The sequence below is a fragment of the Petaurus breviceps genome, unplaced genomic scaffold (genome assembly GCF_028583685.1).
Source record: "Petaurus breviceps papuanus isolate PSGF00001 unplaced genomic scaffold, PetGlider_PUasm1.0 156, whole genome shotgun sequence".
NCBI lineage: Eukaryota > Metazoa > Chordata > Mammalia > Diprotodontia > Petauridae > Petaurus > Petaurus breviceps.
Window position 1 is genome coordinate 10351234 of NW_027185720.1, and position 12943 is coordinate 10364176.

Consider the following 12943-nt stretch of genomic DNA (forward strand, 5'->3'; position numbering starts at 1 on the left):
TATATGGGAGGGTGACATTAGCCATAGCATGAGCTAGGGGGAGGGGAGAAGGGAATATAGGAAGAGTCACAGGACATTGAGAAATGGTTTGGTATATTGACTCTAAGGAATCTGGAAGAGCTGAGTACAAATCCTGACCCAAACATATACAAGCTATGTGATTCTGAGTGAGCCACAATCTCACTAAGTCTGTTTTCTCTCTATAAAATGAAGGAGTTGGAGTTACTGGCATTAAAGTTCTCTTCCAGTTTGACATCTATGATTTTGTGAGCTCCCTGTGGCTTGAAATGGAGTCTATGACCTCTGGTTTCATTGATACAAGAACCCACTCATCGTCAAAGATACTGAAGGTTTTCTTAGTGAGTTGCCATGGCTGAAAAATTCATTCCCTACCCCCATAACCACTTAGGTGATGAGCCTCTTTAGACTTGGCTAGAGCTGGCCAGGAAAGGAGAAGCCACAGTCCTTTCTGGACCCATATTTGAAACTGTATAAGCTTTGAAGCATCTCTGTTGACACAGCCTTAGGGAACACAGAAAGACTTGCCAGATAAAAATGGTGGTGGGTGAGAATGTAAATTCCTTGAGGCCATGGGATATTCTAGCATGTGTATCTGTATCCCCAGTTCAGAGTGTTTCATATAGAAATTTCTCAATAAAGACTTGTTGAATGAACAAACAAGTGAATGAAAGAAAGAATGAATGAGTAAATGAATGAATAAAGGCCTCAATAAACTACTTGAGGGTATAAACTGCTTTGTATTTGTGTTTGTATCCCTATGCTTGCACAATGTCTTCTGCATTATAGGTACTTAATAGATTTCTTGTGGAATGATTGAACAAAGGAATGAATGAATGAACTGACCTGGATAGAATATAAGTGACATGGGGGAAGGAATCATTGTGCATTTTTCTTTTTCTTTTTTGAATTTTGAGGGCCTTGTACTATATATGCATATAGTAGATGCATAGTATGTAGTGAATAAATTAATTAATATCGAAAAACATTCTTGGAAAATGAATTTCTGTCACATGCTCACCATATGGTCTCTTCCTTGCCCAGCTAATTGTTAGACTTCCCTGACATCTCTCATCCTATTCTTATACCCTTTTTTCTTAAGATAGAAGAAAAGAATGCTTAAACAGTCCTCATTACCAACCATTACCAACATCTTTGCGTCACAGTGAAAATGGGGCTCAGCGATTCATGTGGTACATGAATGTAATAGATTATTACTATCCACAAGAAACCATGCATATGTTGACTATAGAGAGGCATGAGGAGATATATAATCAACTGATGCAAAGCAATATAAGCAGAACCAGGAAAACAACATACACCAGGACTTCAACAATGGAAATGAAAAGAACAATAACAAAACAATCCAAACCATTTTCTTTGAAATTATAACATCCCTAAAGAAGGGTGTGGAATTCTGCATATAATGTGAGACTTTGTTAGATGTTCAGGTTAGATTTTTGGAGCTGATTTTCCCTTCTAATTCTTCGTCATAAGAGATGGCTCTCTTTGTGGGAAGGAGAATGGGATACATTGAGAAATTTAGGTGATATAAAAACATAAGATAACAATAAACTTTTACATAAAAAATAGAAAAATAAAACTCATTTGAAGCAGCTCTCCTGATGCAGGGAGCTTGCTCTCAACATTTGTTGGAGATCCCTTTCTCGTGCCCCAGAATAGCAGCAATTGTCACCATTCCCAGGGATGCTCCTCTTCAACATTTTTGTTCCATCTGACTGGCAGAAGGGAGGGAGGGTAGAGAGGTAGGAAGGGAAGGGTAGGGAGAGCCAATTTCCAAATTCATGGAATGCTTTGAGGTGGGAAGAGGAAAGACAGGCAGGGAGGCAGATTCGTGAGCTTTCCATTTCTTTAAATAAACTGAAGGCATCTCCTCAGAGGCCCTCGTCCACACTGGAAGCCATGTGTGGGAGCCATCTTGGGAACCTTCCCCTACTGCTCAGCTATCTTCCCAGACTTCTCAGCTGGAGTTGAGTGTGGTTCCCAGCTCTGACTGTGAGCTAGTCCAATCCACCCCCAGCAGATGGGAGATACTGGTGGTTGGCAACAGTTCTAAGCAGCCCAAAAGGATTTACCCCTAGCCAGGGCGAGTCTTTAGCAAGACCAGCAAGTTGGCAAGGTTTATATTTGATGACTCCTGCTTCCTCTTTCCTGACTTTTAACTCTATAGTGACATTTTCACCACTAAACTTAACAGGCATGTAATAGATACCTAATAATTGCTTGCATTCTCCTTTCTTCCTATCATCCTGTCCTTTGTTTCTATTTTTTAAATTTAGAAATATTTATTTTTAAATGTTTTATTTGTGTTTTTTTTACTTCCACAATTTTGCATCTGATACCCCCAAAGCAACATTCTCTTCTAATAATAATAATACTTAGCATTTATATAGTGCTTTAACATTTGCAATGCACTTTAAAAATTACATCTCATCTGATCCTAACAACCCTATTGCTATTACTATCCCCATTTTGCAGATAAAGAAATTGAGACTGGGGAACGTTAAGTGATTTGTGCAAAGTCACAAATAAGTGACTATGACAGGATTTGAACTCACCTCTTTCTGATTCCAAATCTGGTACTCTATCCAGGCACTATTTAGCTGCCTCCTTATAACAAAAGCTGTGAAGTAAAGCCAACTGGCACATTGACAGAAGACAAAACCTACCATAGTCTAACATCTTTCTAAAGAGGGGTAGAAAAGGTATTTCATCTTCAGTCCCTTAGAACCAAAGCTATTCACTGAATTTCATCTGATTCTGAAAATTTTCATGTTATTCTATTTTTTTCATGGTATATTTACTTTAGAAGAAAAAACAACATTGGTTAATATCAATGTATGTATAAAACATTATGAAAGTCCCTGTCCTCACTGGACCAAGTGAATGATGAGGATCATAGATGTTGACTTGGAAGGGACCTTAGAGGACCATTTGTACAACCTCTTTACTTTACAGATGAGGAAACTAAGGTTCAAAGTGATTTGATCAGGGCCAGTTAATAAGTGCCTGAACTGGGGCATAGAGATCCATAGTGCCCTACTGGAAAGTCAGAGGGGGTGGGGAAGATATGGGAGAGAGCAGATTGGGGGAGGGGATATTCAGTGGGATTTTTTTTTTTTTTACTTTGGGGTGGTGGGTAGGGGAAAATGGGGAGAAAATTTGTAACTCAAAATCTTGTGGAAATGATGTAAACTAAAAAATAAAAGAGAAAATAAAATAAGTGCCTGAGGTAAGATTTAAATTCAGGTCCTCATGCCTTCTTGCTCCTCGAAATCCTCGATCCTCCAAGCTGCAATAACTCCCTCCTATATTCAGCTGATGCTTTACAGTTTGTAATGGACTGTCATATTCATTATCGCATTTAATTCATATGACAATCCAGGCATTATACCCATTTTAATGATAAGGAAGCTGAGGATCAGAGAAGTTAAGTTGGCAGAGGAAGATAAAAAGAAAGGGGAGGCCACGATGGTAAGGATAAATGATCCTGACTTTGAAGTTTTGTGAAATGTTACCACTTACATACACTTCACTCTAATTCTTCTGGGGAAGTAGCTCTCCCAATCCTTTGGTCATAGATGGCCTGGAGTTGCAGAAAAGAGAATACAATCAGAGGCTCTGAAAGTTGAAGTCATTTACTATAGCTCACACTGTTTGCAAGTCATGGCGCCAGGATTAGAACTCAGATTTAACTACAAGTCCAGGCTCTTTAAAGAATGTTTAAAATTTAAGATTGGACAGCGTCCCCATTTCTGTTCCTTTTCGCCTACACATAATTAGTGTCCAGTCTTCACATGCCCAATTCTTCATGTCAGTCCCCATATGATTCCCAGCCATTCCCCATTCAGCTCTGACAGCTGGCTTCACTCCCAGCATCAAAAGATCTGGGTTCTTGGACTTGAATTTGGATCTGGGTTGTAACCTGCTCCTAGAAAAGCCATTCTTTCTTTCATTTCTTAATTCCTTGGTGGTAAGTTCAGATAACATGCCAAGAGGAAAGCAGAGAAGGCTACTTACCTTTTTCTGGAGAAAGAAGAAGACCCCCATTCAGAGACAGACATAAAGACTGAGAGAAATGGAGAGACAGAAACAGAGGGGGAAAAGAGAGTGAGAGAAATAGATGGAGGCAGACAGACAAGACAGAGAGATAGAGAAACCAGAGTGAGGAGAGAATGTATTGTTTCAGTGTGTCATTGATGAACTTTAATTGAGACTAACAGAACAGGAAAGCTTCACCTCTTTTATGTCCTGGCCTCCTCACTCCTCTGACAGTCTGGTGAAGCCTATAGACTCTTTCTCAGAATCATATTTTAACTGTATAAAATTAAATATGAGAGATTGCAAAGGAAATCGATTGCATTGAAACATGGTTATCAAAATATTTTCTATATAAATTAAATTCTTTGACCCCAGGCTCAGAAGCCCTGCTATAGAGTAACTGGATCTTCTCTCACCATGGAATAACTAGATTTCTAAGTGGCAGGTGTTGTTTAAGAGAAAGTGGTCATGATATTAGAATATGAGTCACTATTGCCAGATGTCAGCTCTCAATGAGCTGAGGTTGGAAACGAGAGATGGAGCTAAAGATTGTCCAAGGAAACAAGGTTGACCTGGCAGATGTCTTGGAGACCACTGCATCCAACCTTCTTATTTTATAGGTGAGAAAGCTGAGTACTAACCCTAGTGTTATAGGATTGGAGGCTCATAACATTATGGTTGAAAAGGAATTCGGATTTCTCTGATAATAATAACTCTCTGATAATCCAACCTACTCATTTTATGGATGAAGAAACTGCAAAAAAGTTCAATTACTCACCCAGGCGCACAGAACTCTTAAGTGTCTTATGTGAGACTCAAACCCAGGCCTTACTGACTCCAACTCCAAAATTATCTGTTGTTCTCTCCTTCTTTTAGCTAATACCTCACACTGTCCATGAATCAAAGTTCAAATTTTACCCCCAAAGGTGACCACCTGATAAATTTAATTTATAATATTCAAGGATTGACTGATTGAATTCTATGGGATCTTAGGTAAGTCTCTTGACCTCTGTTGGACTCAATTATGTCAACTATAAAATTAAGGGGAAGGAGGTAAGATAAAAGGTCATCCTAGGTCTAAGGCAGCTAGATGGTACAGTGGGTAGAGCACCAGGCCTGAAGGTAGGAAGACTCATCTTTCTAAGTTCAAATGTGTCCTCAGACACTTCCTAGCTGTGTGACCCTGGGCAAGTCACTTCACCCTGTTTGCCTCAGTTTCCTCATCTATAAAATGAACTGGAGAAGGAAATGGCAAACCACTCCAGTGCCTTTGCCAAGAAAACCCCAAATAGAGTCATGAAGAGTAAGACATGACTGAAAAATGACTAAACAACAATAAATAGGTCTGTACTTACTTTAAAGAATCAAGAGTGGTCAAGTTAATCCTCCAAGGTCATGTGGGCATTAAATAGTGGAAGCAGAATTTGAACTCAGATGTTTTTTTCCTCCAAATCAATCATTCTTTTTACTCCATGCCTGATTAATATCATCCTTTAAAAACATTCCTCTAAATATCCCTTAAATTGGGTAGCTGTGGATTTTCAATACCAGTGAATTGCTATATATCCTAACTATTGCCATTTTCAGTGGCTTTCCCCCTTGCCTGAATATTTTTTTCCCTCTTCACTTCCTGTTTTTTATCAATCCCTTCAAGTATCAGCTAAAATTCTACCCTCAAAGTAATTTTTTGCTGGTCCCTTTAATGCTAGTATCTTCCTACTAAGATCAGTGTGTGTGTATGTGTGCATGTATATATGTGTGTGTGTGTGTGTGTGTGTACACATTTGCACATGCACACACATTTGTATGCCTGTACACATCTGTATATGTACATATACACATCTGTATAAATATATGCATGCATATTCATACACACATATATACATACACCTTGTTTATACATAGATAGATGCAAACATGCTATTTGCATGTTGTCTCCCACTAAGATATTAACTCATTGAGAAACAGAACTGTCGTTGCCTTTGCTTTATCTCCAGTACACAATTTATGCTTGGCCACAATGACCATTTAATAAATGCTGGTTGACTGACTGACTGAAGGATTGGGTTTTGGTACTCACTTCTGCTACACAAATATTCTTCCATTCACTACATCAGAGAGTCCACAGTCCAGGACTATGTTATTGTATATCCAATGATGTGGGGACCGGCCTCACTCTAGTACTATTTTATAAATCTCAATGGGCCACTAATACCCCTCAAGGCTTTTACTCAATACCTTATTACCTGGGGACACTTTAGGAAATCACTTTATGTCTCTGTTTGAAAACCATCTTGTTCTGTTAAAGTCTGTTTCCAAGTGCATGTTTCATGAAAAGGATAAAAGATCTTTTTTAAAAATTGGAAGCATATTTGAAGTGAATTAGAAGCATTTTAGGATTGTTAGTAAGGGAGCCAACTGTGGAAAGCTGCTTTAATTAGTAAATATCTAGCATCCAAAAGCTAATGAAAAGGCCTCCTTTGAGAAAAGAAAACTACTTCCTGCTGCTTGGAAAAAGGTCCCTCTTCAAAGGGCATTTAAACTGTGGGTGCATGTTCATGGGATGACCCTGTGGGCTCCTCATGAGGGTTTGTCAACAGCCAATATGGTCAAGTGGAAAGGGTGGTGGATTAGAAGTCACGCGACTTGGGCTCCATTCTCAGATCTGAGTGACTTTATGTTCCTGAGCTTCAGTTTGCTTATAATTGAAATGAGGGGGTTGGGTGAGAAGCAGTCTAAGGTGCCTTTCAGCTCTAAATTAATGACTCTGATTCTCTAAAGAAAGCAAGTGAAAAGAGGGAAAAAGTGAGTACTGGATCCTTATGTAGTGGTTAGCAGTGAGTGACAGATATCCCCAGTCTCAAAAGGGTATTGTTGCATGACAAGGGTTAGGGGGTGGGGGTCGGGGTGAATCTCTTGAGGGCAGTGCCCATGCTTTCTACTTCTTTTATCTTCTCTGTAGCTTCAGAGACAGTTCAAAGCACACAGTAGGAATTCTACAAATATGCAATTTAATGAGTATGAGGATGAATTAGAATGTATTGGGACATCTCTGAGTCCCTAAGAAGGAGGGTGTAAACAGAAGCATTTCTGATCTTTCTGTTGTAGTAGACTCTTTGTTCTCAGAAAGCAAGCTCATAATTGCCTTTTTAATATACATGATATTTGTATGAGTCAATTTTGAGAAATGTCTTCAGAATTTTCAACTACAAAGGAAAAGAAATATACAATTTCTTTCTTAGATAGATTGGGCCTTCCAAGTGTCAATCTCATTACTTCTTTTTATTTTATTTTTCTTCAGTCTAGCCTTAAAAAAATCCTTCTGGATTTCAAGGATGACCCTTGAAATCACTTGTATAGGGTAGGCGTTGTATCAGTGCTAGAATCTTGGGCTTTGATCCATTGCTCCAAAAGTCCTCTGCCCAAGCCTATAAAGATATTGTGAATAATCCTTCCATATGTTCCTGTCCATCTGTATTGTCTCTCTTCCTGGCACAAACCCCAGGAAGACAGCAATGGGGAACAGACTGAGTGAAGACTAAATGGGCCAGTGTTGAAGTTTCTCACTGAGCGGGTAGCTGGTGATCTGAATATAGGTTGATATAGCTAAAATAAATCAATTCTGTTTAATTCAACATCTATTAGATGTTTACTACGTAGTAGGAGGTATATACAAAGAAACGATTCCTGCTTTTAAGTTAGCATTCTATTGGAAGTGATACATCTGATCTACAGGTAAGTAGATACAAACTATAAATACAGGGAATTCCGAAGGATCAGAGCCCTAGCAAGTAGAGAAAGAGGGTACCTACAAAGTAGCACTTTGGCCATGCCTTAATGAGACTAAATAACATCCTTTCCCAGTGTCATCCCTGCGATCCCTGTGATAAGTGTTAAAGGCAGGATGGGAATCCAGATACTTCTGACTCCTGGTTGAGCCCCCGATTCACTGTGGCATATGCCTCATTTGCTAAAGGGCCAAGAAGGTACATGGTAGTTGCTAAGGTCCAAATAGACATTGTTGGTGATACTGAAAATTGTGAAGAGGTGGAAGTTTTAGTGCCTGGGAAGGTTGAGGGAGTGGGGGAAAGGAGAAGGAAGAAGCTGACACATTTCCATTGATGCCCAAGTAAAAAAGGATCATAGGTTCTTTAGAGAGGGAAGGGACCTCTGAGGTCATCTAGTCTAACCCTCTCATCTTAGAAATGATGAAAGTGAGACTAAGAGAGGTCATAGCAACATAAATTGAAAGCTGGAAAGGAATTCCTAGCCTATCAAATCCAATCCCCTCATTTTACATATGAGTAAACAGAGGTCAGGAGAGATTAAGTGGCTTGTCCAAGGTCTCACGAGTGGCAACATTTAGAAATGAAAATCTTTACATCAGGTCATACTGACAGTAATGCTCCAACACATGGGGAGGGTAGAAAGTACAAGGTGGCTTTGTTATCACCAGAGCTCCCACAGACACACACAAACACAGCTGGGTGGCCAGTCTAGTTTTTCTTGGACATTCCCACTTGAGACTAAAGCAGACATCATCTCCAGAAGACATGGACAAAGAAAATGTCTTAAAAGCATAAAGTAATGGTGATGGTCTCTGCCAACATGAATAGGAAAACTTGGGGGGGGGGATTGTTGCACATTGTCAGAACAGGTCCTCATTATTTCTAGCAGGCAGAAGTCTCCTTCCTGTGTCATTAGAGCAATGCAGGGCCTGCCTCTTCCTGCTGTCCTGTTACCAGAATATCCCTCAACTTTTGTTTCCGATCACAAGCATCACATCCATCTCTAAGCTTCCCTTTAGTTACTGACAGGATCATTTGGAGAAGTTAGTCTGATTTTCTTTTCTCTAATTGAATGGGCCTATCTCCTGTTTCATCCATTCCCCAGATTCACTAGTGCTCCGAAATAGCCTTAAGTGCACATTAATCCTCACTTAATCTGGGGTCTAGACATACCAGCCTCCTTTCTGAATGATTCCTAAAAATATGAAATTCCCTCTCCCATCACAGTGGTTTTTTGACAGACTGGCCAGAATGCTCTCCCTCCTCACCTCAGCCTGCTGTCCTGCCCCTTTCCCCTAGTCCTTCCAAGGCTCGAGTCAGAGACTACCTCCTGTAAGGACTTTTTCTGATTCCTTCACTTGGTTCCCCAATTTAAGTTTGCTTCATATGTATCTCGTCTTCATTTCTGTGACTGTGGATGTTGGTGGTTCCTCCAGTAAAATGTTAGATCATTGAGGGCTGGGCTATGTTGTTTTCATCTTTGTAGATAACCACCTGACATAGTTATAGGCACTTAGTTTACAGACTGAGGCTTAGAGTTGGAAGGAACCCAAAAGGTGATCTCATCTAATCCTCTCATCCTCTAAATCAGGGAGCTAAGGCCCAAAGATACTAAGTGACTTGTTATTGGTTAAAACTGAATTTGAACCCCCTTCCTTTAACTATATAAGTGTATGTCAAATTGAGTTGAATTGTTTTGAGTTGAATCTACACATCATTTTAGTTCTATGGATGTTAATATGAATCATGGATTAATTGACCTGACTCTCCTTGGCTACAAGTTCCTTCTTCTTTAGATATGCTTGGAGCCCCTTCCTCTCTCTACCTCTAGGTAAGGGGACTCACAGCCTCCCTTCACTGCACTGCATTCTGGGTATCACTGGGGAAGGGAGAATTGAGTACATCAGGAGTCTCCAGGAGTATTTTTGCCTTGTCTCCCCTTTCCATCTCTTCCCTTGTCCCTGTCTCTGGCTAGCCATCAGTGTGTCCAAAGAACACCACCTCCTCTATGAGCCCTTTGTCACTTTCCTTAAGGGAGGCAGCAGTGTGGTTCAATTGCAAAGATCTGTGCCTCTGAAGTCAGAGCACCGGGACGTAAGTCCTTCCTCTGACCCATCCTGGTTGTGTGATCTTGGACAAATCACTCTTCTAGGAAGTAGCATGGCACCATGGACGGAGTGCTGGACTTAGAGGCTAGATGACGACCCCCAGTGCTGCCTCAGATGTATATTCAACCCTGGCAAATCACTGGCCTTGGTGTCCTCGACTGCAAAATGTGAAGGAGGGAAGGGAGTAAACATTTATCAAGCTCCTACCACGCATTAGGCCCTGTGATAAGTACTTTAAAAATATTGTTAGATACAGTCCTCACAAGGACCCTGGGGGGTTAGTGCTATTATCACCTCCATTTTACAATTGGGAAAACTAAGGCAGATAGCAGTTGGGTGACTTGCCCAGGGTTACAATCCAGAAGTGTCCAAGGCTAGATTTCAACTCATCTTCCTGACTGAAGCACACTATCTATGTGCTACCTAACTGCCTCAAATGGGGATAATAAGAATATCCTTTCTGAGGGTTGTCATTAACATAAAATTAGATAGCAGTTGTAAACTGCTTTGCCCACTTTAAAGCACTATGTAATTGCTATTCCATTTACTAATACTATTACTACTTCTACTGTGATTACTACTACTGTTATTACTCGTAATAGTAATAGTAGTATTGCTACTGTTACTACTAGTATTACCGTTACTATTCTACCAATGTTACTATCACCACTTCTACTGTTACTACTGCTACCACTACTGGCACTACTACCACTGTTACTATTACTACTACTTCTACTATTACTAGTACTACTGCTGCTACTACAGTACTCTGCCTAGAACCCTCCTTTGCATTTACCCTCTTTACAATGAAATTATTTTGGTACTTCTCCTTCCCCCAACAGATAGTTTGTAGACTATTTTATGGGGTCTATGACATGTCCATCCTTGTCTCCCCAACTCAAGGTAATTGATGCAATTCAGTCAATATGTAATAAAAACCAGAGGACTTTGTCTAATTTCTCCTTTCCCCTCTTCATTCCTTCTCTTCCTTGCAACATCTTTTCTATATCATGTTGCCTTCTCCAGTAGAATATAACCATGTAGGGGGCAGGTCCATTTTGTTTTTGTTTTTGTATTCCCAGTTAGTAACATGGTGCCTACATATATTTGTTGAATTCAGCTAGGAAGATTTAAGTTGTGACATAGGCTAATGTCTGGAGATGAAAGTATATATTTATATGTAGAGGAGGTTGGTGGTGGGGAGACCAGTGCAGCTTCCAGAGGCAAGAGAGTGTGAACTGAGACTTGGAAAGAAGATGAGAATTCTGGGATGCAAGAAAGTAGAGGCAGTACTTTTGAGGCATGGAGAACAGGATGCCCACATGATCAAGGCGGCAAGTGAATATTGAATTGGTTGGGGAGAATAAAAACAGGAAAGCAACTTAGCTGGAATTTTTAGTGTAGGAAGAAAAATAAGGTGAGAGGAGTCTAGTAAGGAAAATTAGAGCCTGGTTATGGAAGGTCTTAAACACCAAACTCAAGAATTTGTATTTTATCTTTAAAACAGTAAGAGACTACTGACATTCTCTCTCTCTGTCTCTCTCTCTGTCTCTCTCTCTCTGTCTGTCTCTCTGTCTGTCTCTCTGTCTGTCTCTCTGTGTCTGTCTGTCTGTCTGTCTCTGTCTGTCTCTGTCTCTCTGTCTCTGTCTCTCTGTCTCTCTGTGTCTCTCTCTGTCTCTCTCTCTCTCCTCTCTGGTGGACATTTTTACATCGTTTTACATTTGTCCATTGATCCAACTTGCAAATGTACCAGAAAACCATGCGCTGGGCCCTGTCCTTGTAAGCATGCCCAGAGAGCTGCTGCCATTTAACATTGTAGAGGGGGTTGGGGAGCCCACCTCAGGGAGCTGCATAGCGGAATGTAATGGAAGTACCTTGTAGGGACTTTGGAGCACATGTAAATGCTCCATCACTGGTTCCAGTTTGCTAACCATGTGGCAAATAGGAGACTCTTTCAATGGCTTTATCACTCCCCATATATGTTGTCTTCTCCTATTAACATGTAAACTGCTTGAAGATAGTCACTGGATTACCTGCATGTATTTCTATTGCAGCTCTTAGCACAGTACCCAATACAGAGCGGGCATTTAAACCAGACTCTGGGGAAATAATAAAGGGGTATTTTCTCCCCAGTTGATCTTCATTTCTTCCAATTACCAATCAATAAATCTATTTCTCAACAAGTGAAAATGATAGAATAAGCTTCTGTTCTCCAATTCTACAGGAGAGTGACCTGGTAACACCTGTGAGCACATGATTGGGGCCATGGTGTGGAAGATGGATGAGGAGTGTATGTGGCCATTTGAGGGTCAAAGACACCATTCCTTGTCATTGCTAGAAAGTTTACCTTTGATCTAGTGCCAAAGGTCTGGTGTTGGCCCCTCCCCAAGTTTCTTTGTCGTAGCCCAGTTTTCCACTCTTGATGTCACAGCAATTAACTGAGAATAAAAGAGGTAGTAATAGAGCTTCATCTTCCTGAGTTCAAATTAGGTCTCAGATACTTATTAGCTGTGTGACCCTGGGTAAGTCACTGAACCCTGTTTGCCTCAGTTTTCTCATCTGTAAAATGAGCTGGAGAAAGAAATGGCAAATCACTCAAGTATCTTTGCCAAAGAGACTCCAAATGGGATCATGAAGAGTCAGACAGGACTGAAAAATAACTGGAATAAAACAACATGCATGTGCACATGGATATTACCACACATGTATACACACATGTATACATAGTCACATACATATAGTGAGAATAAGTCTCCCTATTTCACCCAGTCTGAAAGTGCAATGGTCACTAACGGGTTTGATTAACCAGCACGGTAAATTTTACATGTACTGAAATACAACTGGGTTAACTTTAATCCTCTGTATTTTATTTATGCCTTTAAGCATATGATGCTGAGAGGAAGGTTTTACTAGACTGCCAAAAGGGTCTCTCTTCTCTCCTCTCCTCTCCTCTCCTCTCCTCTCCAC